Below are 27,128 nucleotides of genomic sequence, written 5' to 3' on the forward strand. Positions count from 1 at the left end.
GTAGTAGTGTGTCTGTGTATGTGTCTGTGTGTGTGTGTGTTTTATAATATAAATGTAGTAGTGTGTCTGTGTATGTGTCTGTGTGTGTGTGTGTTTTATAATATAAATGTAGTAGTGTGTCTGTGTGTGTGTGTGTGTGTGTGTTTTATAATATAAATGTAGTAGTGTGTCTGTGTGTGTGTCTGTGTGTGTGTGTGTTTTATAATATAAATGTAGTAGTGTGTGTGTGTGTGTGTGTGTGTCTGTGTGTGTGTTTTATAATATAAATGTAGTAGTGTGTCTGTGTGTGTGTGTCTCTGTGTTTTATAATATAAATGTAGTAGTGTGTCTGTGTGTGTGTTTTTTATAATATAAATGTAGTAGTGTGTCTGTGTGTGTGTGTGTCTCTCTGTGTGTGTGTCTCTGTGTGTGTGTTTTATAATATAAATGTAGTAGTGTGTCTGTGTGTGTGTGTGTCTCTCTGTGTGTGTGTCTCTGTGTGTGTGTTTTATAATATAAATGTAGTAGTGTGTCTGTGTGTGTGTCTGTGTGTGTGTTTTATAATATAAATGTAGTAGTGTGTCTGTGTGTGTGTCTGTGTGTGTGTGTGTTTTATAATATAAATGTAGTAGTGTGTCTGTGTGTGTGTGTGTCTCTCTGTGTGTGTGTCTCTGTGTGTGTGTTTTATAATATAAATGTAGTAGTGTGTCTGTGTGTGTGTCTGTGTGTGTGTGTGTGTGTGTGTTTTATAATATAAATGTAGTAGTGTGTCTGTGTGTGTGTGTGTTTTATAATATAAATGTAGTAGTGTGTCTGTGTGTGTGTCTCTGTGTGTGTGTGTGTTTTATAATATAAATGTAGTAGGGGCCCCTGCTCCGTCTCTCTCTCAGTTAAGGGCTCCTAACGTTGAAGAGCCCGGTAACAAAGAGTAAGTTGTCCCGTAGTGTAGTATTGGATATTCCTGAGCTTGGCTCGGTCCCTGAACACTGCAGCAGCGGGGATGTGCCGCGTGCTAATGAGGCCTGATTAGACTCACCTGTGGCCGGCGGAGGGCTTGTGCTGTGGGCCCGTGCTGTCGCTGAGCGGTGAGACCGGAGCACTTAGCTGTCTGACGGTAGAGACGGTAGTGTGTGTGTGTTTAGTTAGGTTAGTGGCGGCATGCAGAAAGGACTGAAGAAGTACTTCGTCAACATGGACGAGTATCTGAGCAGCCTGGGGCTCTACAGGAAGATGGTGGCGCGAGACGCCTCCAGCCTCTTCCGGGCTGTGTCCGAACAGGTGAGCTAATGCTAATGCTAACTGCGAGGGGGGGGGGCGATGGAGAGATAGTGAGAAAGATAGAAATAAATAAAGAGAGAGAAACAGAGATAGAAAAATAAAAGAGAGAGAGACAGAGACACAGAAGGATGATAAGTAGAGAACTAAAGATGGGGGGAGAGAGAGAAGTAGTTAAAGTGGAGATGGGTTCAGGAGGTTTGGAGATTTTAGTTCTGACTAAAAGATGTAAATATACAGGAGACAGTTCAGCAGACAGACAGGCAGGCAGGCAGGCAGGCAGAGAGACAGACAGATGTTCAAACATTCAGTTCATGTATTAATAATATTTATAGAACACTGTTTAAACTCATGTAACAACTTCACTACATAACAACAACACAGTTAACACAAAACTACAGAGACAGGCAGGCAGGCAGACAGACAGACAGACAGACAGACAGACAGGCAGACAGACACAGGTAGGCAGACAGACAGGCAGACAGACAGACAGACAGACAGGTAGGCAGACAGACAGGCAGACAGACAGACAGACAGACAGGTAGGCAGACAGACAGACAGACAGACAGACAGACAGACAGGTAGGCAGACAGACAGGTAGGCAGACAGACACAGGTAGGCAGACAGACAGGTAGGCAGACAGACACAGGTAGGCAGACAGACAGACAGGTAGGCAGACATACACAGGTGCAGCAGTGGGGGCAGGTCCGAACACCCCCACCTTTTTCTGCTGAGTGACTGCGCTATTCTCCGACATGCACTCTAAGTGTGTGTATGTACATATATATATATATATATATATATATATATATATATATATATATATATATATATATATTGCAATTCATTAACTTTTTTCCAACTTCAAATCTTTCCCAATTTCAAATGATGTCCCCAAAAGGAAACTTGGTCAACATCTGCTTTATCTAAAAAGATACATTTCTGTTTGTTCATCTCACTTCAATTGTATTGCTGCAAAAATGAGATAGTCAAGCAGACAGACTGACCAACACATATATAATAATAGATCCATACTTGGCGTCTGTGTATCGATACAGTACTGCCACAGAAAATATTGCGATACTATGCTGTGTGTGTGTGTGTGTGTGTGTGTGTGTGTGTGTGTGTGTGTGTGTGTGTGTGTGTGTGTGTGTGTGTGTGTGTGTGTGTGTGTGTGTGTGTGTGTGTGTGTGTGTGTGTGTGTGTGTGTGTGTGTAGTTGTATTATTCTCAGAACTACCACCAGAGGATCCGTCAGGAGTGTGCAGACTTCATGAGAGCCAATAGATGCAACTTTGAACCGGTGAGTCACACACTGATATCAGCAGATCAAATAGACAGACAGGCAGGCAGGCAGACAGGCAGGCAGAAAGAGAGTCAGTCAGTCAGTCAACAGGCAGAGAGACAGTCAGACAGGCAGGCAGAAAGATAGTCAGTCAGTCAACAGGCAGAGAGACAGGCAGACAGAGAGACAGACAGGCAGAGAGACAGTGAGACAGACAGAGAGGCAGACAGGCAGATAGGCAGGCAGAAAGAGAGTCAGTCAGTCAGTCAACAGGCAGAGAGACAGGCAGACGGAGAGACAGACAGGCAGAGAGACAGTGAGACAGACAGAGAGGCAGACAGGCAGATAGGCAGGCAGAAAGAGAGTCAGTCAGTCAGTCAACAGGCAGAGAGACAGGCAGACGGAGAGACAGTCAGGCAGGCAGGCAGAAAGAGAGTCAGTCAGTCAACAGGCAGAGAGACAATCAGACAGGCAGGCAGGCAGAGAGACAGACAGGCAGAGAGACAGTGAGATACACAGAGAGGCAGTGAGACAGACAGAGGCAGAGAGACAGTCAGACAGGCAGACAGAGAGACAGACAGGCAGTCAGTATGTCCTCTGAGCAGTCTAACAGTGTGTTTTGTCTCTCAGTTTGTTGAAGGATCATTTGAGAAGTACCTGGAGCGTCTGGAGGACCCCAAGGTGAGCTCCTAACGTCTACACCAGTACAAATAGGTTATGTACTCATACAGCGATGGATCGGAAAGTTTGCAAGTACACCAGAAGTTTATTTAAATAACAGTAAGACAAGTTCTTAGGGCCGTCTACAAATTACAACACCAAGAAGAGATACAACCAAAATATTTTTTAATTTAACTTTTTTTTTTTTTTTAGTAAGTGCTGTAGTATAACGCACGGGAGACAAGTAATAATTGAGGTAAGTTTGGAGACATTACCTTATTTAATCATTAAATTAATAAATATTTTTGTTATCTCTTCTCGGTGTTGTAATTTGTAGACGGCCCTAAGCACTCGTCTAACTGTTATTTACATAAACTTCTGGTGTACTTTCAAACTTTCCAATCCATTGTTTTATGAGAGCATAACTTATTTGTACTAGTGTAGAAGTTTGGTATCATTTTGGGCATTATTAGTGGGGTAACTTACGAGATGCATCACTGGGTCCGTTAGCCCCTGCGCTAAGCTATTCAGCTGATAACGCTACTCTAGCTAACTCTCCCAATGTTAGACCCAGGTGAAAAAAGCTTCTGGGGGGTGTTTGGCTCGAGGTCATGGTGCAAAGGACCCTAGGGTGAATTACTCCTCAGAGCAGCTGGCCCCTCAGGGCCGTCCAGCTGGCCCCTCAGGGCCGTCCAGCTGGCCCCAGCTGGCCCCTCAGGGCCGTCCAGCTGGCCCCTCAGGGCCGTCCAGCTGGCCCCTCAGGGCCGTCCAGCTGGCCCCTCAGAGCCGTCCAGCTGGCCCCTCAGGGCCGTCCAGCTGGCCCCTCAGGGCCGTCCAGCTGGCCCCTCAGAGCCGTCCAGCTGGCCCCTCAGGGCCGTCCAGCTGGCCCCTCAGAGCCGTCCAGCTGGCCCCTCAGGGCCGTCCAGCTGGCCCCTCAGAGCCGTCCAGCTGGCCCCTCAGGGCCGTCCAGCTGGCCCCTCATAAAATAAGAGAAAACGAAGAAAACGCGCCGCCGTGCTAACGTTAGCGCTGAGCTGAATGCTTTGACTGTTGCCATGGTAACCCTCGTCATAAAGTATTTAAATAGTTTCTGGTTGTTTCTATATGTTGTAATCAGGAGACGGTGGGTCAGGTGGAGATCAAGGCTCTGTCACAGCTCTACAGGTGAGAAGCACTACTACAGACACAGGCTACAGACACAGGCTACAGACACAGGCTACAGACCACAGGCTACAGACCACAGGCTACAGGCTACAGGCTACAGACTACAGGCTACAGGCTATAGGCTACAGACACAGGCTACAGGACACAGGCTACAGACTACAGACAGGCTACAGGACACAAGCTACAGACTACAGACAGACTACAGACTACAGACAGGCTACAGACTACAGGCTACAGGCTACAGACTACAGGACACAGGCTACAGGCTACAGACTACAGACAGGCTACAGACACAGGCTACAGGCTACAGGCTACAGCCATACTACAGGCTACAGGCTACAGCCATACTACAGGCTACAGACACAGACTACAGGCTACAGACACAGACTACAGGCTACAGACAGGCTACAGACAGGCTACAGACACAGACTACAGGCTACAGACACAGGCTACAGACACAGGCTAAAGACACAGGCTACAGGCTACAGACAGAAACAGGCTACAGACAGAAACAGGCTACAGGCTACAGACAGACACAGGCTACAGGCTACAGACAGACACAGGCTACAGACACAGGCTACAGGCACAGGCTACAGACACAGGCTACAGACACAGGCTACAGACACAGGCTACCGACACAGGCTACCGACACAGGCTACCGACACAGACTACAGACTACAGGCTACAGGCTACAGGCTACAGACACAGACTACAGGCTACAGGACACAGACTACAGACACAGGCTACAGACACAGGCTACAGACACAGACTACAGGCTACAGGCACAGACTACAGACTACAGGCTACAGGCTACAGGACACAGGCTACAGGACACAGGCTACAGGACACAGGCTACAGACACAGGCTACAGACACAGGCTACAGGCTACAGACACAGACTACAGGCTACAGACACAGATTACAGGCTACAGACAGACACAGGCTACAGACAGACACAGGCTACAGACAGACACAGGCTACAGACTACCGGCTACAGACTACCGGCTACAGGCTACAGGCTACAGACACAGGCTACGACACAGGCTGCAGACACAGGCTACAGACACAGGCTACAGACAGACACAGGCTACAGACACAGGCTACAGACACAGGCTACAGGCTACAGACACAGGTTACAGACACAGGCTACAGGCTACAGACACAGGTTACAGACTATAGACACAGACACAGGCTACAGACTAGACTACAGACGCCAGACACCGACTACAGACACCAGACTATAGACTACAGACGCCAGACAGACACCCGACTACAGACACCAGACTATAGACTACAGACCCCAGACAGACACCGACTACAGACACCAGACTATAGACTACAGACGCCAGACAGACACCGACTACAGACACCAGACTATAGACTACAGACGCCAGACAGACACAGACTACAGACACCAGACTATAGACTACGGCGACGCAGACACAGACTACAGACACCAGACTACAGACGCCAGACAGACACAGACTACAGACACCAGACTATAGACTACAGACACCAGACAGACACAGACTACAGACACCAGACAGACACAGACTACACACAGACTACAGACACCAGACTATAGACTACAGACGCCAGACAGACACCGACTGCACACCGACCGCCAGACTACAGACGACAGACTACAGACGCCATACCACAGACACCAGACTACAGACACAGGCTGCAGACGTCGAACCAGACTATAGACTACAGACACAGGCTGCAGACACCAGACTACAGATCACAGACAACAGACTACAGACACAGGCTACAGACACAGGCTACAGACAGATAAAAAACTATTGTTTTTGTAAATCCAGGGTGTGTGTGTGTGTGTGTGTGTGTGTGTGTGTGTGTCAGGCGGTGTTTCCTGATCTACCGTTACCCGGGGAAAGCAGCCGTTAAAACGTTTTTTGTGATTTCAGAAGACCACCCTTGACAAGGTGAAGAATGATAATCAGGTGAAACTCACTATGAGAGAGATTTTTACAAAACCTTTACTTTTTCAGAAAGACATTTTTCTCTACCAGAACATCATATTGTTCTTAGATGCACAAAACAAAATTAAAACCACATGTAATAAATAATCTCATAAAAACACAGAATGAAAGATGAGCTCATCGTCCTTCACAGAGCACAGAGCCGTGGTGAAACACCACTGGTCTAAGAACTGCTGTATGTCTTTCATCAGAGAGAGGAACCTGAAGTCCACTCTCTCTCTGGCCTTCACCAGAGCCACGTACAGCTTGGTCAGCTCTAGTCCACACACGTTCTCTATCTGGTTTTTCCGACTTTTATAAATTGACAGTTTGGCCTGACCCACAATAAAATTCAACATTTGCCACTTATTCGCATTTTTCTTTCTGTAGCCAGCACCAAAAATAAAAGCAGTCTCACTAAAAACCTCTCCACAATCTAAAAACACAGTTTTTAAAATGTTAAAAAGAGGTTTCAGCCTGTAACAGTCCAGATAGCAATGGGTGATGGTCTCAGGGTGGAGACAGAATGGACACGTGGAGGACATGGTGGGATTAATCTGGGACAGGAACACATTCACGGCCAGAGCCCCGTGGAGGATCCTCCACTGAAGGTCTCCAGACCTCTTGTTCATTAGAGGATCCTCCACTGCAGGTCTCCAGACCTCTTGTTCAGTAGAGGATCCTCCACTGCAGGTCTCCAGACCTATTGTTCAGAGACAAGACTCTCCACACTGGTTTCCTGTCTTTCAGCAGTCTGTCCTTCCTCTCACTCAGCTTCTTATGGTGGGTGGCCAGAACACAGTTCCTATACAGACCTTTCCCAGTCTGCATATGGAAATCAGCACCATGTGGTGTATGTTGTCCTAGTACTAGTAAAACCAAGGTCTGGAAAGGGGTCTCCGGTAACGGGGATTTCTGTCCCATTAAAATAGTCCCGCAGCATCTCTGTTTCTCCACTGTCCAGTCTGTTCATCCACTCGTTCAGTTGAGACAAACTCAAACAAAGATGGAAACAAAGATGGGTAAGACCAGAGAGGTATCACTCCCACAGAGAGGCCCTGCCAGATTACACAGGGCCGTCACATGATCGACTGTATTGTTTTTAAAAGACCCGCTGGGGGCTCCATACATTTTAACTTGTGCCAGAGGCTGGATGCCACCAAGTTATTTATGATGAGCACCCTTCCTCTGTACGACATGTGGGGAAGCAGCCACCTCCATTTTCCCAACGTCCCCTCCACCTTTTCAATGACTCCTTCCCAGTTCCTATCCGTGGTTCTCTGGTCCCCCAGATAAACCCCCAGGTACTTTAACCCCCCTCCTCTTCCAGGTCAACCCACCAGGAAGCTGAGGGAGCCCTCCAGCCCAGCTCCCCACTGCCAGGGCTTCACTTTTTGCCCAGTTTACTTTGGCAGCAGAAATGCTGTGAAACGTCTCCACAATACAACCTAAACTATCTACATCTTGTTGGTTTTTAGTAAAAACTATGATGTCGTCTGCGTAGGCCGATACAGTAAAAGGTGCAGTAAAACAGAGGCCTGTACTACGAAGCAAGATCAACATGTCCTGGATTTCTTTCAGTAATCCGGCTTCACCAAACCTAACAACCGTGGTCCCCGGATAACCTGTACTACGACGCTGGTTATCAACTAGTTAAGTCAACTCAGGGTTTCCCAATCCAGCGCACGCGCTGTTCACATAAAAATGTGTTTAACCACTACCAATCAAACGGAAACATCTACCAGAGCCCCATATATATATATTTATTTATATATATATATATATATATATATATTTATATTTATATATATATATATATATATATATATATATATATTTATTTATTTATTAGGGTGGTACGGTTCCACAAAACCCACGGTTCGGTTCTCGTATCACGGTTTCGGTTCAGTACTGTTCTTATTTTTCTTTAACACTCCAGAATATACTTCAGCATATAGCTAAAATTAGCATATTGAAAGCATGTTGCACAAAACGGCACACAGTGGCAGTTCTATATTGTTTTATTTCATCATAGGTAAGCGGAAATCCAAAATGTTCCCACACACCAGACTATAAACGACGCTGGCGCATCCTCCAGCTCTGGGCAGCCTCTCTCCCACCTGACATTTCTGCAGGTGATGTCACGTGACCTGCAGCGGCGCCCCACGCCACTTGAGGAGCGGTCGGCTCGGTGTCTCTCAAAATCTGACGAAAATCTTCTAAACTGACCTTTGTCGATCTGAAATGAAGACAGATTCAGCAACTGCATGGCCTATTTCTCGCTTAAAATGTTTTCAGAAACACGTTTTCGGTGAACTATTTTAGTACAATATGAGATCGTATTCTGAACGAGCCGCCATGACAGTGTGTTTTGAAATTTGGGACCAGCCAGACCCAGTGACGCGATCGTCCAATCAGCTGCCATGGGTTGCGTTTTGTCACGCCCATCCCTTTCGCATTTCCAGTTAGTGTTTTAACATCGGTGTATAAAGTGGGCACTACGGCAGTAAGAGGTTAGTGACCATTAACAGTGGACTGACGAACCGTTCGTTAACACAGCCCGAACCGAAGCGGTTCGGGTGTTTTTCATGAACCGTATCCATCCCTAATGTATATCGCTCTCTCAAATTATAATTCTCCATAAATATGAAGAACACAGACTGCTTCCTAAAACAGGAAGGAAAGCTGGCAAAAAAATAGCCGATGCTGTAGATGTTTAAATCACGCTTATTAATATCACTTCCCCACCAGTCAGGACCAAGATCTGACCATAATTAGACTGGTGCTTTCCATAAACTGTCATTGCTTTAGCCTATTATTTCAGTTGCAACCCTGGCAGTGGGAAGCAACCGTGAGAGCAAATAAAGAATATGAAAACATAATTCAAACCGATGTGCACATTGGCGACACACGGCTCAAGAAGCCGATATGTAATTCCCTCCCATTAAAATATACATATTTCATAAAAATACCAATCAGGGAATGTTAACGGGTTGTCGGTCTCTAAATATTTTAACTTTTATGAGCGCATCTCTCTCTCTCCTCGCACCGGCGCCCGCATGATCTTCTATAAGAACGGTGACGCCGTTATCAATCTATTGATTGGTCAGTAGGCGGTGCTTTAACACCGGTTGATGTCTGATCTCCAACATAACCTGCTCCCGACCAGGTTAAGTGTTCAGCATGAGTTACCACGGCGATTGAACCCGATAACAAGTGATCCACCTTCGTGATACAGAAAACCCTGGGTTGAGCCTGAAGTTAGTTCGTTAACGCCAAATCCTGCTTCGTAGTACAGGCCTCTGGTAAAAACAGGCCAGTGATGCCAGAGCGGACATTATGCAACATGGGTTCAATGGATAAGGCGTATAACATCCCAGACATTGAGCCGCCCTGTCTTATCCCCCGGTTTACCTTGAAGGGTTTACACAAACCACCATTAATCTTCAGCACACTCTCAATGTTCTCGTACATTACCTTTATCTTGGCGATGAAACCAGGGCTGAGGCCGAACCTCTCCAGAACTTTCCACAGGTAACGGTGCTCAACCCGGTCAAACGCCTTTTCCTGGTCCAAAGAAACCAGACCAGTGTCTACGCCCAATGAACCAGAGACTGTCAAAATATCCCGAATTAGTGACACATTGTCAACAATGGACCTGCCGGGCACACAGTAGGTTTGGGTCCTATGAATGACCCGGTCCAACACCAGCTTCAGCCTGGATGCCAGGACTTTAGACAGCATCTTGTAATCTGCACACAGCAGAGAGACTGGCCTCCAGTTCTTAATGTCCTGTAGGTCCCCTTTCTTCGGGAGGAGAGTCGGCACCGCCCTCCTGCAACTCTGCGGAAGGGAACAACCATCAAAACTTTCTGTAAAAACATCTAAAATGTCAGTTTTCATTATGTCCCAGAAAGTTTTGTAAAACTCTGGAGGGAGACCATCAATCCCAGGGGCCTTTCGCCCCTGCATGCTTTGTAGAGCTCTAGAAACCTCTTCCTCCGTCAGGGGCCCCTCCAGCTCCACATTGTCGTCCCCAGAAACAGTGGGCAGGTCTCTGCAGAAACTGGTGAAAGCCTCGTCGTCCTCTGTGTACTCTGTGCTGTAGAGATCAGAGTAGAAGTCCACAGCTCTCTCTCGGATCTGGGACGCTGTTGTTAATGGCTGTCCTCCTGCTGATCTCAGAGCATGGATCATCCGGCTCTGGCCATTCTTCTTCTCCAAACTAAAAAAGAACTTAGTTGGAGAGTCCATTAAAGCAACAGTCTGAAAACGGGACCGGATCAGTGCTCTCATGCCCAGCAGGTCTGCCAAGATGGCTTTTTTAGACTTGAGGTCTTCAATACAGCCTTGATTTCCTGTGGACTCTGCAGAACTCTGCATGTCCACTATAGATATCTCCAGATCGTTCATAGACTTGGCAATGTCTCGAGAAACACTGAGCGTGTACTGCTGACAAAGCTGCCTGATTTCAACCTTCCCAATGTCCCACCACTGCCTCAACGAACTAAAATCTCTCCTGTCTCTAAAACCTTTCCAAAAAAAAATAAAAACATCCCTAAAATGTGCATCTAAAAGCAAAGCTGTGTTAAAATGCCAATACGCAGATCTGGGTTTTATATTGGCAATGTAAACATCACAATACACATAAGAATGATCAGAAAAACCGACAGGCAATATACTACACCCTTTAAAAACATTAAAATGGTGCTTAAAACAATAAAACCTGTCTAGTCTAGCCAAAGTCAACCGGTTGTCTCTGCTGTGGACCCATGTGTACTGTCTCTGCTGTGCATGGCGGTCTCTCCAGACGTCTGAGACTGTGTGTCTCCATCAGCTTCTGCATGGCTTGTTTAGAAGCAGCATGTGGTTCGTTATGGTTCCGATCTAAATCATCATCATGTGTACAGTTAAAATCCCCTCCCAAAAATAAAAACTCCTCTGGTTCACACTCACTTAAAACCGTACTGAGTTCATTTAAAGAAAGAACTCTATCAGGTCCAGAGTTTGGAGCGTATACGTTTATAAAAACCAGATTAAAAACTTCATACTGGGCTCTGACTACTAAGAGTCGGCCCTTTATTCTTTCGTCTACAGTGTGGGACTTAAAAAAAGTTGTAAAAGTTCCTTGCAAATAGGATTGCTACTCCTCCGCTGATGCTGCTAAGATGACTTAAAACCACCCCCCCATCCCATTCCCTCCTCTAGTCGGTCTCATTTAAAGTGTCACTGTGCGTTTCTTGCAACATTGCAATATTTACTCAACAAGGCAAGCCCTCTTCTTCACATCTCTGCCACCGTTTATATTAAGAGTGGAGATTTTAAAAGGGACAGTCAGCTCAGCCTCACCTGATTCACCTGATTCAGTCTGTTCCCTACACACACCCTCACCTGTCTGTTCCCTACACACACCCTCACCTGTCTGTTCCCTACACACACACACCCTCACCTCTCTGTTCCCTACACACACACACCCTCACCTCTCTGTTCCCTACACACACACACCCTCACCTCTCTGTTCCCTACACACACACACCACCTCCTCTGTTCCCTACACACACACACCCTCACCCTCTGTTCCCCTACACACACACCCTCACCCTCTGTTCCCTACACACACACACCCCTCACCTCTGTTCCCTACACACACACACCCTCACCTCTCTGTTCCCTACACACACACACCCTCACCTCTCTGTTCCCTACACACACACACCCTCACCTCTCTGTTCCCTACACACACACACCCTCACCTCTCTGTTCCCTACACACACACACCCTCACCTCTCTGTTCCCTACACACACACACCCCCACCTCTCTGTTCCCTACACACACCCTCACCCTCTCTGTTCCCTACACACACACACCCTCACCTCTCTGTTCCCTACACACACACACCCCTCACCTCTGTTCCCCTAACACACACACACCCCCCACCTCTGTTCCCCACACACACACACACCCTCACCCTCTGTTCCCTACACACCAACACCCCTCACCCTCTGTTCCCTACACACACACACCCTCACCTCTCTGTTCCCTACACACACACACCCTCACCTGTCTGTTCCCTACACACACCCTCACCTCTCTGTTCCCTACACACACACACACCCTCACCTGTCTGTTCCCTACACACACCCTCACCTGTCTGTTCCCTACACACACCCCTCACCTGTCTGTTCCCTACACACACCCTCACCTGTCTGTTCCCTACACACACCCTCACCTCTCTGTTCCCACACACACCCTCACCTGTCTGTTCCCTACACACACCCTCACCTCTCTGTTCCCTACACACACACACCCTCACCTCTCTGTTCCCTACACACACCCTCACCTGTCTGTTCCCTACACACACCCTCACCTGTCTGTTCCCTACACACACCCTCACCTGAATTTTTTTATTTTTTTTTATTTTTCTTCACCCACAGCACTTTCCACTGCCACACACACACTTCCATCACCCTCCCCTCCTACTTCATTCACACAACCACCCGGTGTATTTACATTACTCACCCCGTGCGTCTGGTCGGACACGGCATCACCACACCGCCGTGCAGCACGCGGAGCTGGCATCTGCCGCTCGGACGCGGCAGCCGGCCCCGAGGCAGCAGCCCCCTCTGGTACCCCCGGGGGAGCGGGGGCCGGCCCCTCCCCGGCACCAGCCTCCTCTCCCGGACCGGGAGGATTTGGATCACCTGGTCTCGGGCAGGCCCTCACCGTGTGGCCCACCTCTCCACAACAAAACATTTCATCTCTGATGACGTTGCAAAAATCACGTATTCATAATCATCTACTTTAACATGGAACCGGAGGTTCAACTCCTCGTCCCGATGGTTCAGTATCATATACAGCTGTCTACGGTGAGACACCACGTGCTTCAGCAACGGAGATTTACATCCAGACAGGATCTTTCTAACGGGGGAGACTATCTTCCCGTGTCTGGACAGCTCTCTGCTGAGGAAGCCATCAGAGATGAACGGTGGGACGTTGGACAGGACCACCTTGGTGGCCGGTTGATTCAGCGGTAGTACCTGAACAAACATTTCACACACGGTGATGCCCGCCTCGATGACTTGGTTCACTTTCTCCTCCCGATCCAGGAAGATGACCACGGCGCCGTTCATCTGAGCGGCCGACATGATACTACCGTGCCCGACCTTCTCCCCCACAGCTAGACTAATGTCCTCCACGCTGCACGAGAAACTAGGACCGATCTTAATGCCATGTTTCCTGGTGAGCGTGGAAAACCCTCTCCATTTACCATGACGGCTGCACAAAAAAAGAAAAGTAAAAAATCTAAAAAATCGCTGCAGCTCACTCACACACGCTTTTCAACAAGAGAGAGAGAGAGATCTCCCCCCTTCCCTATCAAAGACCTACTACAGTCATTTATCACCTGGACTAGTGGGAGACATTACAACATTAGGGCTCCAGCTCACTTACTACATTTTCTTTAAAACCTGCGTACGTAATATAATTGGGAAGTTTTCCAGCCCTGTGCTTCACATCGCTGTAAACCTGGGATTAAGAACGTTTCAGCTGCACAAAGTGACGGTTTGGTAGTCGTTAGGGTTTGGATTTCACAGCACTTTGAAAACAGGCAGAGAGTAATGCCGACCTTACACCCAGTAAGGACAACTACTGAGTCGGTCTCCTGAAAGTCAGGTTCCCAAACAACAAAACTGTATTCTTATGTTTGGAGGGAAACGCAAACACGGTAACACGGAGACGGGAGATTCACCTGGAGAAACGTCACATGACTCTGAACTGTGTGATGTGATTAGTCCGTACTGACCGTCTGAGCCCTGTGTGTTGCCTAGGTGACGCTGTGTTGCTCCATCAACGGTCACTATGACATTGTGTACTCAAGGAGTTACCCGGCCTCAGCAGCCCTCTGTCAGTGTGAGTACCGAGGACATCGCTTCACCTTTATCACCTGACAGGCTCTCCTGCTAACACACTGTCTGTCTGCCTGCCTGTCTGTCTGCAGCTCTTTTCTACGAGCTGCTCTACACCAAGGTGTTTGGCTTTGAGGAGGCGGAGCTCTGTCAGGCCATGGAGGCCTTCAGGGTCGGAGGTCGTCGCTATAGAAACAGCCAGTCCATGTGTAGCGACGCAGACTTCGGCTACGACACACCTGAGGACCGCAATCACAGGTACACACACACACACACACACACACACACACACACACACACACACACACACACACACACACACACACACACACACACACACACAGAGACACACACAGATCAGACTGTGGTGGTACTGGGCAGGATAGATGGATGGATGGATGGATAGATGGATGTCATTCCTTATTCATATCTATAATAAATGGTAATATAACTATCTAACGTCAGTGTTTCTCACATGAACATGTGTTGTTTCAGAAACAGTCACAGGTGTGTTTGTTTCGTCTGCAGGGAGGAGCCGGAGGCGAGTGGAGTTGCCGAGGAAAAACTGCGATTGTCGACCGATGAATCAAAGGTGACAGGAAGTGACTCATCGTGATGTCACCAACAGTTTCAAAACCAAAGACAGCAGTCAATTTACTTCTATATTACTATTCAAATGTCATTCCTTATTCATGTTTAGTATACATATTCAACTGTATTCTGAGGTTAAAGTCACAGAAGACTTGGGTTAGGATATTCTAATACTGGGAACTTTCTTCATCATATGTGACAAATCATTTTGTTTGGTTTCTAATTGGCCAGCCTCCTGCAGAAGCCCCGCCCCCCTCCTCCAGAGTGTCCCTTCCTTATAAGGTCATGAAGTCTCTGGACGCAGATGTGTACAGAAACCTGGAGTTTGACGTGTGGCAGGACACCTGCAAAGGTAACGCATGACATCATCTTAACAAGCTGGAGGCCACCTCAGTCTCTTTTTTTATATATAAGTACCTATAAGGCTGTAAACATGTTATTGTGTGTGTGACAGAGATGCAGAAGACAGACTACATGGTGTTTGCAGGGAGGCAGTACTTCTTGGGAGACAAGTGTCAGGTAACTAAACTCTTCATGAACTCGTAGTGTGGCTCAGTTTGGATTCCTCCGTGAGATCACTGACTACTGCAGGGCTGCTCCATACCAGGAAAATATGTCATAATGTTGAATATCTTGATAAGGATAGAACGTGCAATACATAATCAGATATTAAAATGTTAAACTACAACAAACTGCTTGTTGGATTTAAAACTAATGAAAGGAAATCATGTCCAACTTTCTTTTATTGAATAAATAAAAGAGGTTGGTTTCTTCCTAAAAGGGAGTTTTTCCTCGCCACTGTCGCGATAGCCACTGCTAATGCTTGCTCTTGATGGAATTACTGTAATTGTTGGGGTTTTGGAAATTATAGTGTGGTCTAGACCTACTCTATCTGTAAAGTGTCTCGAGATAACTTTTGTTATGATTTGATACTATAAATAAAATTGAATTGAATTAAATTGAACATTGCTTTGGATATAAAAGGCAGCAGTAAATAAAGGACAGTTACATTTTAAAGTGCCGTTATCAAAGTGTCTATTGTCATGTTTGTTGCTCCAGATGCCAGATTGCGATGACGATATAAATAATGTATTGTGCCGCCCATGTAGTACACTGTGTACTCTTGTGTGTAGTGCGTACATCGTGACGGGGTACTGTTGTCTGTAATCGCTCTGAGCCGTTATGCACTGACAGGAAATGACTCTTCTATTTAATGGTGAACTACAGCCGGGGGGAGCGTTAGCGCCACATTTCGGCGCCTGGCTAGTTTTCTCCCTAACAGACAGCAGTATTCACCCTTTGCAAACACGTGACCACAACCACGTGACCACGCCATGACGGACGGCAGAAGAACAAGCCAAACAGTGTAGTAGACGAGCGGAAAGTTTCATTAGTTTCAGTCAGTTTAAAATTAACAACCCTAAATACACTGTAATAATACTATCTTCTTCTTCATGGCTTCTTCTATTGAACAACGAGTTGTGGTTATGGGTCAAGGTCGGGCGTCTACAGGTACTCACTCAAGAGCGGTATTTAGAGAAGGGTTGGATACCAACCCTTACCTTCTTCCTCCCTCCATTTTCACGGACCTCATTAAATCACAGAGTCTGCCCGACTTCAGTCCACCCGATCTGTACCACTGTATCCCCAGACACTAGTGCTGATCTGTACCACTATGGGGTAAACTGGGTATCCCCAGACACTGGTGCTAATCTGTACCACTATGGGGTAAACTGGGTATCCCCAGACACTGGGGCTAATCTGTACCACTATGGGGTAAACTGGGTATCCCCAGACACTGGTGCTGATCTGTACCACTATGGGGTAAACTGGGTATCCCCAGACACTAGTGCTGATCTGTACCACTATGGGGTAAACTGGGTATCCCCAGACACTGGGGCTAATCTGTACCACTATGGGGTAAACTGGGTATCCCCAGACACTGGTGCTGATCTGTACCACTATGGGGTAAACTGGGTATCCCCAGACACTGGGGCTAATCTGTACCACTATGGGGTAAACTGGGTATCCCCAGACACTGGTGCTAATCTGTACCACTATGGGGGTAAACTGGGTATCCCCAGACACTGGTGCTAATCTGTACCACTATGGGGTAAACTGGGTATCCCCAGACACTGGTGCTGATCTGTACCACTATGGGGTAAACTGGGTATCCCCAGACACTGGGGCTAATCTGTACCACTATGGGGTAAACTGGGTATCCCCAGACACTGGTGCTAATCTGTACCACTATGGGGTAAACTGGGTATCCCCAGACACTGGTGCTAATCTGTACCACTATGGGGTAAACTGGGTATCCCCAGACACTGGTGCTAATCTGTACCACTATGGGGTAAACTGGGTATCCCCAGACACTGGGGCTAATCTGTACCACTATGGGGTAAACGGGGTATCCCCGACACACACGGGTGCTGTATCAGTATGTACTAGGTGGGGAAACGTATCCCCAGACACTAGTGCTGATCTGTACCACTATGGGGTAAACTGGGTATCCCCAGACACTAGTGCTGATCTGTACCACTATGGGGTAAACGGAAATCCCCAGACACTGGTGCTGATCTGTACCACTATGGGGTAAACTGGGTATCCCCAGACACTGGTGCTGATCTGTACCACTATGGGGTAAACTGGGTATCCCCAGACACTGGTGCTGATCTGTACCACTATGGGGTAAACTGGGTATCCCCAGACACTGGTGCTAATCTGTACCACTATGGGGTAAACTGGGTATCCCCAGACACTGGTGCTGATCTGTACCACTATGGGGTAAACTGGGTATCCCCAGACACTGGTGCTGATCTGTACCACTATGGGGTAAACTGGGTATCCCCAGACACTGGTGCTAATCTGTACCACTATGGGGTAAACTGGGTATCCCCAGACACTGGTGCTAATCTGTACCACTATGGGGTAAACTGGGTATCCCCAGACACTGGTGCTAATCTGTACCACTATGGGGTAAACTGGGTATCCCCAGACACTGGTGCTGATCTGTACCACTATGGGGTAAACTGGGTATCCCCCAGACACTGGTGCTGATCTGTACCACTATGGGGTAAACTGGGTATCCCCAGACACTGGTGCTAATCTGTACCACTATGGGGTAAACGGGGTATCCCCAGACACTGGTTTGGCTTGCCGTACGTCTACAGCATAGCTCTTCCACCGTCCGTCATGGCGTTCATAATTCGTGCGAGTAGAGCGTGACGTCATGTGCAAAGGGTGACTAGTCGTACTCATCAAAAAAGCAGACTATAGCCTATATATTAGATTTGTATAGTTTGTTTGGAAAGATGGCAGCCGTTGATGTGCTACAAGCTAACATTAGCGTTGGTAATATTACCTGCAATCGCAGAGTAATGGTGGCGTTCTGTGTGCACGTATTCGTAATAAACTACAGTTAGAACAAATGTATTGACGTGTGAATTAATCACTAAATTTTTATACACTTTTTAGTCTTTTTGAAAACTATTTTGACACTTATCTAGATGTTTTGAGGCTTGTAAAGACTTTAGTTTAACAGCCAGGATGTCTCTGAATAAGAGAGCATCTGATTGGTTGTTGGTGTTTCAGGGGCTTAAGAGAGAGCGTCTGATTGGTTGTTGGTGTTTCAGGTGCGTCTGGAGCCGAAGGGGAAGTACTACAACGCCTTCATCCAGGAAGTAGGAACGCACTCGTCAGCCGTCACGGTGTTCATCGAGGAGCTGGGAGAGAAGTAACTCCAAATCTGTGGGGGGGGGGCAGCAGCAGCAGCAGCAGCAGCAGCTGTTTGACTCAACATGTCCTCTCTGTCTCAGACATCTGGTTCCTCTCACCGATCTGAAACCTGTGAATCCAGTTCCTGCCTGGAACGTCGCGGCTCCTGCCAGGAAGGGAGACCTGGGTACGTTTACACCGACAGAGAGACACAGAGACAGCCCACAGCACAACAAGAAATAACCATTTTATTATATGAGCGAACACAAATTTATTTATTACTCTAACATTTATAACATATGTAATAACAGCCCTGTCTCTCTGTCTGTCAGACTCTTAACAGTTATAACATACACTCACCTAAAGGATTATTAGGAACACCTGTAAGATTTCTTGTTAATGCAATTATCTAATCAACCAATCACATGGCAGCTGCTTCAATGAATTTAGGGGTGTGGTCTAGGTCTAGACCATCTCCTGAACTCCAAACTGAATGTCAGAATGGGAAAGAAAGGTGATCTAAGCTACTCTGAGCGTGGCATGGTTGTTGGTGCCAGACGGGCTGGTTTGAGTATTTCCCAATCTGCTCAATTACTGGGATTTTCACACACAACCATTTCTAGAGATTACAAAGAACGGTCTGAAAAAGTAAAAACACCCAGTATGCTGCAGTCCTGGGAGGGTTAAAATGCCTTGTTGATGCTAGAGGTCAGAGGAGAATGGGCCGACTGATTCCAGCTGATAGAAGATCAACTTTGACTCGTTACAACCGAGGTACGCAACAAAACATTTGTGAAGCCACAACACGCACAACCTTGAGGCAGATGGGCTACACCAGCAGAAGACCCCACCGGGTACCACTCATCTCCACTAACAATAGGAACATGAGGCTACAATTTGCACAAGCTCACCAAAATTGGACAGTTGAAGACTGTAAAAATGTTCACTGGTCTGATGAGTCTCGATTTCTGTTGAGACATTCAGATGGTAGCGTCAGAATTTGGCATAAACAGAATGAGAACATGGATCAGTCATGCCTTGTTACCACTGGGCAGGCTGGTGGTGGTGGTGTAATGTGTGGGGAATGTTTTCTTGGCACACTTTAGGCCCCTTAGTACCAATTGGGCATCATTTAAATGCCACAGCCTACCTGAGCATTGTTTCTGACCATGTGCATCCCTTTAGGACCACCATGGACCCATCCTCTGATGGCTACTTCCAGCAGGATAATGCGCCAGGTCACAAAGCTCAAATCATTTCAAATTGGTTTCTTGAACATGACAATGAGTCCACTGTACTAAAATGGCCCCCACAGTCCCCAGATCTCAACCCAATAGAACATCTTTGGGATGTGGTGGAACAGGAGCTTCGTACCCTGGATGTGCATCCCCAAAATCTCCGTCAACTGTTAGACCCTCTCCTCTCAATATGGGACAACATTTCTAAAGAATGCTTCCAGCACCTTGTTGAATCAATGCCACCAAGAATTAAGGCACTTCTGAAGGAGAAAGGGGGTCAAACACGGTCTTAGTAGGGTGTTCCTAATAATCCTTTAGGTGAGTGTATGTAATAACAGCCCCTGTCTCTCAGACTAACATTTATAACATATGTAATAACAGCCCTGTGTCTCTCAGACTAACATTTATAACATATGTAATAACAGCCCTGTGTCTCTCAGACTAACATTTATAACATATGTAATAACAGCCCTGTGTCTCTCAGACTAACATTTATAACATATGTAATAACAGCCCTGTGTCTCTCAGACTAACATTTATAACATATGTAATAACAGCCCTGTGTCTCCCAGACTAACATTTATAACATATGTAATAACAGCCCTGTGTCTCAGACTAACATTTATAACATATGTAATAACAGCCCTGTGTCTCTCAGACTAACATTTATAACATATGTAATAACAGCCCTGTGTCTCAGACTAACATTTATAACATATGTAATAACAGCCCTGTCTCTCAGACTAACATTTATAACATATGTAATAACAGCCTGTGTCTCTCAGACTAACATATATAACATATGTAATAACAGCCCTGTGTCTCCCAGACTAACATTTATAACATATGTAATAACAGCCCTGTGTCTCAGACTAACATTTATAACATATGTAATAACAGCCCTGTGTCTCTCAGACTAACATTTATAACATATGTAATAACAGCCCTGTGTCTCTCAGACTAACATTTATAACATATGTAATAACAGCCCTGTGTCTCCCAGACTAACATTTATAACATATGTAATAACAGCCCTGTCTCTCAGACTAACATTTATAACATATGTAATAACAGCCCTGTGTCTCAGACTAACATTTATAACATATGTAATAACAGCCCTGTGTCTCAGACTAACATTTATAACATATGTAATAACAGCCTCCCCGTCTCTCAGACTAACATTTATAACATATGTAATAACAGCCCTGTCTCTCAGACTAACATTTATAACATATGTAATAACAGCCCCTGTCTCTCAGACTAACATTTATAACATATGTAATAACAGCCCTGTGTCTCTCAGACTAACATTTATAACATATGTAATAACAGCCCTGTGTCTCTCAGACTAACATTTATAACATATGTAATAACAGCCCTGTGTCTCCCAGACTAACATTTATAACATATGTAATAACAGCCCTGTGTCTCTCAGACTAACATTTATAACATATGTAATAACAGCCCTGTGTCTCCCAGACTAACATTTATAACATATGTAATAACAGCCCTGTGTCTCTCAGACTAACATTTATAACATATGTAATAACAGCCCTGTGTCTCAGACTAACATTTATAACATATGTAATAACAGCCCTGTGTCTCAGACTAACATTTATAACATATGTAATAACAGCCCTGTCTCTCAGACTAACATTTATAACATATGTAATAACAGCCCTGTCTCTCAGACTAACATTTATAACATATGTAATAACAGCCCTGTCTCTCAGACTAACATTTATAACATATGTAATAACAGCCCTGTGTCTCTCAGACTAACATTTATAACATATGTAATAACAGCCCTGTGTCTCAGACTAACATTTATAACATATGTAATAACAGCCCTGTGTCTCTCAGACTAACATTTATAACATATGTAATAACAGCCCTGTCTCTCAGACTAACATTTATAACATATGTAATAACAGACTCTGACTCTCGTGGTCAGCGCCACCACCGCCACCGTTACTTCAGGAAGTCTCGCGGCAGCAGCGGCATGAAGGGGGCGGAGCTTCTGATGGCGCCGTCTTCCTCGTACGGCGGCCCCCCTCCCTCCGCCCTGCCCCCCCGCTTCCAGCCCGCGGGACACCTGCGCCCCCCCCCTCCCCTCTCGCCGGGAGCCATGACCTACGACCCCTACGCCCCCACACACCACCCACGCAGCCGCCAGGCCACCGCGCTACGGAGCCTCCAGGTGGGAACGCACTGCATCACATGACTCACAGCGCATCACATGACTCACAGCGCATCACATGACTCACTGTGTGTGTGTGTGTGTGTGTGTGTGTGTGTGTGTGTGTGTGTGTGTGTGTGTGTGTGTGTGTGTGTGTGTGTGGGTGGTGGTTCTGGTCAGAAGCTCCACCCGTTTCCTGAACCGTCACCTGATTGGTCCTCAGTTGACGTATTACCACCCTGGCAGGAGATATTACCACGACTATGACAACTACGCCTTCAGGTCAAGGTAAACACACAGACAGTGACACACACACACACACACACACACACACACACACACACACACACACACACACACACACACAGACAGAGACACACACACACACACAGCCCCAGATCCAGTATATCAGATGAAATCACCAACGTGTGTTAACCTCAGACGAGATGCTCTTTGTGACGCTGTAAACGCTGATCCTGAGCAGATTTGTTGTTGTTTGTGGTGCGTTCAGGCGCAGTCGGCGCCAGCTGGCCGCGGCGCTCAACAAGGAGTGTCAGTTTGGTTTCTCTGCGGAGACGGTGGACGAGTCGAGCGACCTGGATGGAAACATGGCGTACTACCAGCTGGACAACGGCAGCGAGGCCGTCTTCCCCCCTCTGCCGGTGAGGAAACGCTCGTTACCTCAGACCTCTGAGCAAACACACCTCGTTACCTCAGACCTCTGAGCAAACACAAACACACGGTGATGAATTTAAACAATGTAAATGTAATGGTTTCCTGTTCCTGTAATGTGTCTCGCCCCTCAGGGCCCGGCCGGAGCCCCGCCCCCCTCCATGGGAGCCCCCCCCCCTCCGTCTGGCTCCACCTACCGTGTTCAGAGAGGCTCGGCGCCGTCGACGGCTCCACCCGGAAACACCGCCGTCTGTTCCTCAGAGGAGGACCAGGAGGACGCCAGCACCGTGGAGGACCAGGGTGAACATGACACAAACATCAGCCACAAAAACATCATTATTAATGTATATATAACCTAATATATACATATATAACCCTAATATACATATATACCATATATACCCTAACCCTGCACCGTAGAGTACCAGGGTGAACATGACACAAACATCAGCCACAAAAACATCATTATTAATGTGTATATTTATTATTATTATTATTATTATTATTATTATTATTATTATTATTATTAAACATCAACATCAATGGACCTATTGTTGCTTTACTGTATAAGTAATCGTGTGTTTGTGTGTTTTATGTCAGCCGAGTACACGGAGGATTACATCTACATCACTCAGGGTGAGTCACAGTCACATGACTTTACAAAGAGCCGAGTCAGTCACATGACTTTACAAAGAGCCGAGTCAGTCACATGACTTTACAAAGAGCCGAGTCAGTCACATGACTTTACAAAGAGCCGAGTCAGTCACATGACTTTACAAAGAGCCGAGTCAGTCACATGACTTTACAAAGAGCCGAGTCAGTCACGTGACTTTACAAAGAGCCGAGTCAGTCACGTGACTTTACAAAGAGCCGAGTCAGTCACATGACTTTACAAAGAGCTGGCTGTTCCCTATCACAGAAATAGTTCCCTACGTGCTGTAGTGTGTTCAACATTTTGTAGTGGTGTTCCAATTCTCCGCGGTTGAATTCATTCACTATATAGTCCACATTAAAATACCCAGAATGCACAGCTAATCTGAGCGTACATACAATGTACCTGACATTTAACTACCGTATCCCACAATGCAACGCGGGCGTGTTTTCCTGAAGGATTAGAAGAATCAGAATCCCCTGCGGAAACTGAAAAGGAGAAATGGAGCAGGCTTTCCTTTCTGAATGTATCTGCCTTCCAGTGTTGGACACGTTAGTGAGCAAGCTTTCACTTTGTTTCAGTTGTTTACATGATGCCTCCGTCACACCTACTGACGCAGCCATGTTTACACATGTTCAGGGTAGAGTCTGAAATCTCCTTTGGTCGTCTCCATTATACAGAAGTTCCCTCTTTAATGTGACTGTATAGGGACTAGTGAGTGGAGGAGTGTTTCTAGTACAGCCTCTGAGTTTGACTGTTGACTGTTCCAGATCAGAGCTACCAGACGTCCGGGGTCTACAGCGCTGCCGAGCCCCCCCAGACACAGGTAACCCCCCCCCAGACACAGACACAGGTAACCCCCCAGACACAGACACAGGTAGCCCCAGACACAGACACAGGTAACCCCCAGACACAGGTACCCCCAGACACAGGTAACCCCACAGACACAGGTAACCCCAGACACAGACACAGGTAACCCCCAGACACAGACACAGGTACCCCCCAGACACAGACACAGGTAACCCCCAGACACAGACACAGGTAACCCCCAGACACAGACACAGGTAACCCCCAGACACAGGTAACCCCCAGACACAGACACAGGTAACCCCCAGACACAGGTAACCCCCAGACACAGACACAGGTAACCCCCAGACACAGGTAACCCCCAGACACAGGTAACCCCCCAGACACAGGTACCCCCTCAGACACAGGTACCCCCAGACACAGGTAGCTGCCCCCAGACACAGGTAACCCCCAGACACAGGTAACCCCCTCAGACACAGACACAGGTAACCCCCAGACACAGGTAACCCCCCCCAGACACGGGTACCCCCCAGACACAGGTAACCCCCAGACACAGGTACCCCCCAGACACAGGTAACCCCCAGACACAGACACAGGTAACCCCCAGACACAGGTAACCCCCAGACACAGACACAGGTAACCCCCAGACACAGGTAACCCCCCAGACACAGACACAGGTAACCCCCCAGACACAGGTAATCCCCTCCAGACACAGGTAACCCCCAGACACGGGTAACCCCCAGACACAGACACAGGTAGCCCCCTCCAGACACAGGTAACCCCACACAGACACAGGTAACCCCTCCAGACACAGGTAGCCCCCCAGACACAGACACAGGTAACCCCCAGACACAGACACGGGTACCCCCCAGACACAGGGAACCCCCTCAGACACAGGTAACCCCCAGACACAGACACAGGTAACCCCCTCAGACACAGGTAACCCCCAGACACAGGTAACCCCCAGACACAGGTAACCCCCTGGACACCAGGTAACCCCCTCCAGACACGGGTAACCCCCAAACACAGACACCAGGTACCCCCAGACACAGACACAGGTAACCCCCAGACACAGACACAGGTACCCCTCAGACACAGGTAACCCCCAGACACAGACACAGGTACCCCTCAGACACAGACACAGGTAACCCCCTCAGACACAGGTAACCCCCAGACACAGACACAGGTACCCCCCCAGACAAGGTAACCCCCAGACACAGACACAGGTAACCCCCAGACACAGACACAGGTAACCCCTCAGACACAGACACAGGTAACCCCCCAGACACAGACACAGGTAACCCCCAGACACAGGTAACCCCCAGACACAGACACAGGTAACCCCCCTCAGACACAGGTACCCCCCAGACACAGACACAGGTAACCCCCAGACACAGGTAACCCCCCTCAGACACAGGTAACCCCCAGACACAGGTAACCCCCAGACACGGGTAAACCCCCAGACACGGGTAACCCCCAGACACAGGTAGTACCCCAGACACAGGTAACTACCCCCCAGACACAGGTACCCCCCCAGACACAGGTAACCCCCGACACAGACACAGGTAGCCCCCCTCAGACACAGGTACCCCCCCAGACACACACACAGGTAACCCCCAGACACAGACACAGGTAGCCCCCTCCAGACACAGGTAACCCCGACACAGACACAGGTAGCTACCCCCAGACACAGGTACCCCCCAGACACAGGTAACCCCCCAGACACACACACAGGTAACCCCCAGACACAGACACAGGTAGCCCCCTCCAGACACAGGTAGCCCCGACACAGACACAGGTAACCCCTCCAGACACAGGTAACCCCCAGACACAGACACAGGTAACCCCCAGACACAGACACAGGTAAACCCCCAGACACAGACACAGGTAACCCCCCCCAGACACAGGTAACCCCCGACACAGACACAGGTAACCCCTCCAGACACAGGTAACCCCTCCAGACACAGGTAACCCCCAGACACAGCACAGGTAACCCCCAGACACAGACACAGGTAAACCCCCAGACACAGACACAGGTAACCCCCTCCAGACACAGGTAACCCCCCGACACAGACACAGGTAACCCCTCCAGACACAGGTAGCCCCTCAGACACAGGTAACCCCAACACAGACACAGGTAACCCCCAGACACCACGGTAACAGACACAGACACAGGTACCCCCCAGACACAGCACAGGTAACCCCCAGACACAGCGGTAACCCCCAGACCAGACACAGGTAACCCCCAACAGACACAGGTAACCCCCCCCAGACACAGACACAGGTAAACCCCCAGACACAGGTAACCCCTCTACCTGTAACACACACACACACACACACACACACACACACACACACATCGTAGCTCCAGAGAGACGAGTCTTTCTAAAACATCTGATACTTTGACAAACTGAGACTTTCTTCATCTGCTAACATTATCTGTCTCTCAGCGTTCACTACGTGACACATTTAAAACCCAGGTGATGATGTCAGAGTGATGTCCTCAAGCTCAGAGCTGCAGCGGGGGGGGGGGTCAGTACCCGATCCGTTCCACCTGCACAAACCGTTCTGCGCATGCGCTGTGGTACGAGGATTTATGACACTACCCAATCTGTTCCCACGCTAGCCTCCAGCTAACGTTAGTTTAGCTAATAGCTAATTCGGCGGACTGCTAGGTGATTATAGCGGTCTGCCATTATCCTCCACTGGGAAGCTAACGTTAGTTTAGCTAACGGTTAATTCGGCTAACCGCTAGCTGAGACAGCATGTAAACTTTAAAAGACCCTCAAAATAATAATAATAAACGTTAACATATATAACAGCTGTTACGTCAGTTCTACTTGTGCTCATTTAAAATACAATCACTCAATACTTGTCTTTATTGTTATTACTGTAAAGTCTTAATTTAGCTGTAGCCTGCTTCTCCCATTATGTTTGACTTAACGTTGTTTTAGACTGAATCTAGCTGTCCGTTCTGCCTGCACGATCCATTCTGCGCATGCGTTATTTTAGACTGAAGGCTGT

At 47.6% G+C, this 27,128-nt stretch overlaps 1 pseudogene; it reads left to right on the forward strand.

Moving 5' to 3' along the window:
* The first annotated feature begins 863 nt into the window (after positions 1–863).
* LOC120566173 overlaps positions 864–27,128 on the forward strand; it is a 60,237-nt pseudogene continuing 33,972 nt past the window's right edge.

The sequence above is a fragment of the Perca fluviatilis genome, chromosome 1 (genome assembly GCF_010015445.1).
Source record: "Perca fluviatilis chromosome 1, GENO_Pfluv_1.0, whole genome shotgun sequence".
NCBI lineage: Eukaryota > Metazoa > Chordata > Actinopteri > Perciformes > Percidae > Perca > Perca fluviatilis.